Below are 6,515 nucleotides of genomic sequence, written 5' to 3'. Positions count from 1 at the left end.
TCTGTTAGCACTTAGTGAAACAGGCAGAATTTTGCGCTGGCCCCCCGCTGCAGACTCCACTCGAAATTCCACCTGCCTCAGTGTGTCAGTGCATCAGGAACAGGTGTACTTTGTAATGGCTCCTTTCAATCTACCATAAAATGAATGGTGAAACCCCCAAAATATTATTTATGGGGTAATATTTGAAAAAAAAAAATAATAATAATACTAAATAAATTATGCACATTATGGGGGTTCCCTGTTATGCACTTTACCTTAAAGCTGACATATTATCTTTATTTTATAGAGTGAATACAATAATACTCATGTTTACATTATATATATATATATATATATATATATATATATATATATATATATATATATATAATGTAATAAAAAAATCAATTCTAAAATTGTTATCATGATCAGACTGCACAGAGATAAGTAGTATATAGTAACTCTGGCAGTCAGACATTCTGGATCCTGCACTTAGAGTCATTTTTTTTTTTTTTTTTACAGAAATCTTTTCCATTCACTGCAAAATATCAGGAAATTGTCACTTGTTGCATCAGACACAACCCTGTCTGTTCTATAGAGAGGGGAGGGGGGAGGAGGAAGTTAGTCGGCAGCAGAGAGCAGAGAACAAAGGATTACACAACAGGGAGGTGGGTGACAGTGTTATTCAGAGGTCTGAGAGTGCTCAGTCAGTGCTGACTGTCAGAGGAGATAGCCGGGTGATTAACTGTAGATTAACTCTTTGTTGTCCTGTTTTGGTGCCTCATCTCTCTCCACCCCTCCCCTCTCCATAAGCAAGCCATGAAGACAGGGGGGAGAGCTTCAAACAGTTTTTTCATGATAAAAATGCATTTTTCAGTTAATAAACCCAATTACAAAAGTTCTTAAACGACAGTGACGCGTAAAACGCAGTGGTCATGCTGCAGTGTGAAAGGGGTAAGGATTGAGGAATAAAGCCTTAGCGAAAACATATGTCATGAAAACTGTAACTGCCACACCACTCCCAACCCTACCCCTGAAGGAGCATAGTCTGATGTAATGTGTGGGTTCTGTGGTACTCAACTCCACGTCATTCCACACAAACAGTGGGGATACTTCCTTTACCATGGTCATTTACCACATTTGAATATCTTTTCTATCAAACAGCACAAAGCATTTGCACTTTATAGTAATATAGATGTGGTTTGTTTATTGTAAATACTCATTGGGTATAGTGCAATCTTATATCTTATTTTATATAATCTTATATAGTGATAATATATACTATATAGCAGCTGGCAGTCTGTGGGCTTGTCATACCAGTACAGACATTGTAGAGTTGCTTTTAATACAGGACTTCATGTATTTGTATATTTAAAACCTACTGATAAAGATTGTAAGATTTAGACTGGTGTGCCAGTCTTAACAATCCTCTATGCCTCACATTATAGTAATCTAATATAATTGCCGGCAGAGGGGAAACTGATTACAAGTACTAACTTACCTCTCCCCAGGATCAGCTGACACAGGATCTGCACTTGTCCTTCCTCGTCTGCATCCTGTACCCCTGGATTATTAGATAAAGTTTCAACAAGATACAGCAAAGTGGTGAGTGCCGTGTTCCTTGTTTTCTCTATACTTGCCCGCATATTTTCTTTCTTAAATCTTACTTGTCTAAATATGGAGCCGACATGATCTCTGAGCAAACCATACATTGACTAAACGACAGTAGGTTTACAGTGAACGGAGCCGAACTGCAACAGAAACAGCCGGAATCTTTATCATTTCTTCCATAAAAACATTGCCCTATGACATACAAAGTAAAAAAGCTGCGTTTTATAGATTGACAGCCGGGTGCATGGAGTATGAACTTGCTTCATTTACTGATGATCTTTTAATGTGTTCATGATCACACATCCCAACAAATTATTAGCTGCATTATAAGGATTCTTTGACCTCTACGTCTTTTAATATAGACAGCCATGCTTCTTTTTCTACCTTGCTTTGCTAACTGCTTTCTTCTGCATATTAGGAGAGACCATCTAAAACATTACGAGCTTTCTAAAGAGTGGTGCTGAAGGAAACGCGTTCTCTAAACCTTAATAAAATAATATACGTAACCCCTCCATGATCCTGCTAATGTAGGCCTCTAGGCTTCATTACATTCCTAGTAACCAATCAGATTCCACCTTTCCACTCATTCCTCATGGAAAATGAAAGGTGAAATCTGATTGGTTGCTAGGGGAACTGAGCCAGTTTCACTTTACACCATGTTTGATAAATCTCCCCCATAGTTTTTTGGCTGATGTTGCTGTAAGGTCTTATTGTTTGGTATTTAGGTGTTTTTTCTGTGGCTTTACATACTAATTCAGATTTTTCATTCTGCTTTAAGAATGTAAAGCCCCTTCCCACTTAACCCAGCAGTTGCCAGGCTAACCCGTTACCTGCCCATGCTTCTCAGGCTCCGCTCAGCCAATCAGTGCACTGCCCTCACGAAATCAGCTACGATACCTGATACGGTGTGAAGGCTATCTAAATAGGTTTTACCATTTTTATTACAGGACATTTTTTGTAAAGAAATATTATTTTTAACTACGTATTTTTAATTATTTAATAATGTTAACATTGTGTATAATGAATTCTGCATAGAGCCATCTTCAATAGATCTAAAGTAGTTACAAGAGTGACTTTCTATTTATTTGTACATTATGGGGGAGATTTATCAAACATGGTGTAAAGTGAAACTGGCTCAGTTGCCCCTAGTAACCAATCAGATTCCACCTTTCATTTTCCAAAGAGTCTGTGAGGAATTAAAGGTGGAATCTGATTGGTTTACTTTACACCATGTTTAATAAATCTCCCCATGTTTTATGGTGACACGTGATTCTACTTTTGCTGCGTTTACACGGAAAGATTATTATGCGAATTTGCACAATAACGATCGAATTCAAACGATAATCGTACCTGTAAACGCAATGAACGATCGAACGACGAGCGGGAAATCGTTCATTTTGATCTTTGAACATGTTCTTAAATCGTCGTTCGTCTCTTGCAAAATATTCGCAGATCGTTCCGTGTAGTCGTTCACCTATTTAACCTATGTGCGAGATAGGCTTAAGCGATCGCAAAACGAATTTCCTGTACAATACATCGTTCCATCTAAACGCTGATCGTTATAAAAAAAAAATCGTTACTTTGAAATAGTTAATCGTACGATCGGGCGAATTATCGCTCCGTGAAAACCCAGCATAACTGTGTAGTATAAATTGGCGGAGGGTGCACTCATGAGGATCGCTTGAGAATGGGGAAGTCCCCCGAAACATAGCGACGTATTACGTCTCTGTCTTGTTCCCTGTGAGAGTCTCCAATGGACAAAGGGAACTGAGGAGCGCCATAATTTTGGCGTGAAGACCGGACTCCCATCGTCTTTAACACTGTAGTGATGTTGTGATTTTTATGTCTATTGGAACTGTTGTTAATATATTTTCAACAAAGAAAAACTCAGCAAAAGAAATTTTGTCCAAAGTCTTTATTACTACATTTAGGCAAAATAAAGGAAAAGCAAAGCAAATGGATCATTATTTGGCACCAAAAAGAAAACAAATCAGCAAACAATCGTCTCATCACAAACATGAGAGGCCACACAAACTATCAATCAACAATTAACCAAAACAAGCGCTTGCAACTATCATGCAAGATCCCTCATAAAACACTGCAGGACTCTTTCTCTATGTTTCCCCCAGGTCTAATGCCATGTCATCCAAGGAAATGGCATCAATATCTACTGGGTCCAGAGTCTCATCGTCTCGTTGTGTGTGGCTCAGTTACCCAATCATGTCCCTCAACTAATGAATATCAATGGGTGGGTCATCGCTCAGCATTCTCTCTCGATACCATACAGTGGGGCTAAAGCAATCGACACACGAGTAGCAGAAAGTAAGAGTAATATAAAATTCTCCCACACTTGCTGTACTTCTTTCTCTCTTTGAAATTTCCATCCAATGTATTTGTAAGAGTAACAGCAACTTTTCCATAAGTAATTAAAAAGGTGGAGGCCTGGAATCAAGCCAGATATCTAAAATGTAAAACCTTTACTATATGCAATAGCTTCTACCGGAGTCCAGTTACCAAAACATAGCTCAGATCAGGGGCCTAAAGGTCCTCCTATACTTACCAGTTTGTCAGCCGCAAACGAGCACCGATTGGTAAAGAAAACTTAGGGCCAGCGAGGCAATGGGTGTGTTTTTGGCCGCATTATAATGAACAATTATAACGCCCGGAGTAGTGGATCCACTGGACCGGCACCAGCGATGGCACAAACCTCACCAGGGAGCGGAGTCTAAGGGGCCGCTGGTTTTCACCAGAGCCCGCCGCAAGGCGGGATGGACTTGCTGCGGCAGGCGACCCCCAGGTCGCTACCCCTGGCTTGGTTGCTGGTGTCGGCAGGCGAGGCGTGGCAGGAGATGGCACAGGCAATAGTCTGCAGATGAGAGAGCACGTGACAGGCTGGACACGGGAACAGGTGGAGTGACAGGGGAACAGGAACCAGGAACGGGGACTTGGGACCAGGTAACGGACAGGACTCAGGAACAGGGACTTGGGACCAGGTAACGGACAGGACACAGGAACAACAGGGAGCTGGGCCAAACGCTATGGGAAGCATGTAGAGGCTCCAACACTAAGGGCATGCTGGGATTTATAGGGGAGTGATTGGTGACACTAACCAATTAGGAGCGCACTGCCCCTTTAAATCTGAGACAGCCGGCGCGCGCGCGCCCTAGGAGGCGGGGACGCGCGCGCCGGCCGGCACAGACCGCGACATGCACGGAGGAGAGGTGAGGCGCCCCAGGGGCCGAAGCAGCAGCAGCGCCGGGTCCCTACACAAGGACCCCGGCGGCTGCACGGGACACGAGGCGGTCGCGGCGGCAACCCGGAACGCGGGAAGCCGCCGCGGCCGTGACAGTACCCCCCCCCTTTGGCCTCCCCCTCTTTCTTGCCTGCAAATGGCACAGGAAGCCACAAAGTCTTTGACATCTTGGGATAGGCTGGGCCACCAGTAGTGGCGAGAGATCCGTTGGCCGGTCTTACGGACTCCAGGGTGCCCGGCCTCCAACGAGGAATGTCCCCACTTCAAAATACCTCTTCGAAGCGCAGGGTGAACATGAGTCTTTCCGGGGGGTACTCTCTGAAGAGTGGAGGTGACGACTGGTACTAGGCGATCAGGCGGTATAACGTGGCAAGGGACTGTGGGTCTGTGGACGAGGACCTTCTGTAAGTTCTTCCGGTGGTGAGAGGACACGACCTTAGTCTTGGGTACGGGGAGAGGGTACACCTCGGCAGAGAAGGCATCCGCCGAGTCTTGGTCTTCTGCCGGTAGGCCGGATAGAGGCTTGGCCGGGACAGGAAATGACATAATACACTTGGTCTGAGGTGACTTGAGACACTGGTGGGAACAGTCCTGACCCCAACTGAGAATCTCCCCGGTTCTCCAGTCCAGCTGAGGGGCATGTTCTTGTAGCCACGGGAGTCCCAGGAGGACCGCGGGGGAAGAATGGGGCAGGACGTAGAAGGATATCTCTTCTTGATGTAAAGGACCCACCTGGAGGACTAAAGATGCGGTCTGGTAGTACACACGGTCGGTAAGAATTTCGCCCGTGACCGAGGAGATAGTCAGGGGCCTGGCTAGTCGGGTCACGGGTAGCCGCCATCTTTGGACCAATGTTGCCGCAATAAAACTGCCTGCTGAGCCAGAATCGAGGAAGGCAGTAGTCTGATGATTTTGTCCTGAGGGAGTCCGGATGGAAACTGGCATAGACAGACTTGGAATGGTGGCATTCGCACCTAGGGACACCTTTCCCACCGGACCTAGGTGCGAGCATCCTCCGGATGTTTGGGGACGTAGGGGACATCCCAGCCGGAAGTGATCGGAACCACCGCAATAGAGACAGAGATTCTGCTCCAGGCGCCGGATTCTTTCATCAGGCGTCAGGTGAGCCCGTTCCACCTGCATAGGAATCTCAGGAGAGGGTTGGGACATCGAAAGGTCAGGATTCTGGAAAACCGGCGCCAGCTGGGGATGGCGACGGGAATGGGTTAGTAAATGTTCATGCCGAACCTCCTCCTCCCTCTCCGAAAAACGAGTATCAACTCGGGTGGCCAGTAGAATGAGTTCGTTCAGGGAGGTAGGCAGGTCTCGGGCAGCGAGCACGTCTCTCACTCGACTAGACAGGCCCTTCTTGAAGGTGGCCAATAGGGCGGCCTCGTTCCAGTCCAATTCAGCTGCCAGGGTGCGGAACTGGATGGCGTAGTCACCAACAGAGGAGCTGCCTTGAGAGAGGTTGAGGAGAGCAGTCTCGGCTGAAGAAGCACGGGCAGGTTCCTCAAAGACGGAGCGAAACTCGAATAGGAAGGCCCGGAGATTGGCAGCAACAGGATCATCACGGTCCCACAGTGGCGTGGCCCAGGCCAGGGCTCTACCTTCTAATAGGCTGATGATGAAAGCCACTTTAGAGCGCTCGGTGGAAAACTGACTACTCAAA

Source organism: Dendropsophus ebraccatus, chromosome 5 (genome assembly GCF_027789765.1).
Source record: "Dendropsophus ebraccatus isolate aDenEbr1 chromosome 5, aDenEbr1.pat, whole genome shotgun sequence".
NCBI classification, from domain to species: Eukaryota; Metazoa; Chordata; class Amphibia; order Anura; family Hylidae; genus Dendropsophus; species Dendropsophus ebraccatus.
Note: the sequence above shows the minus strand (reverse complement) of the source record.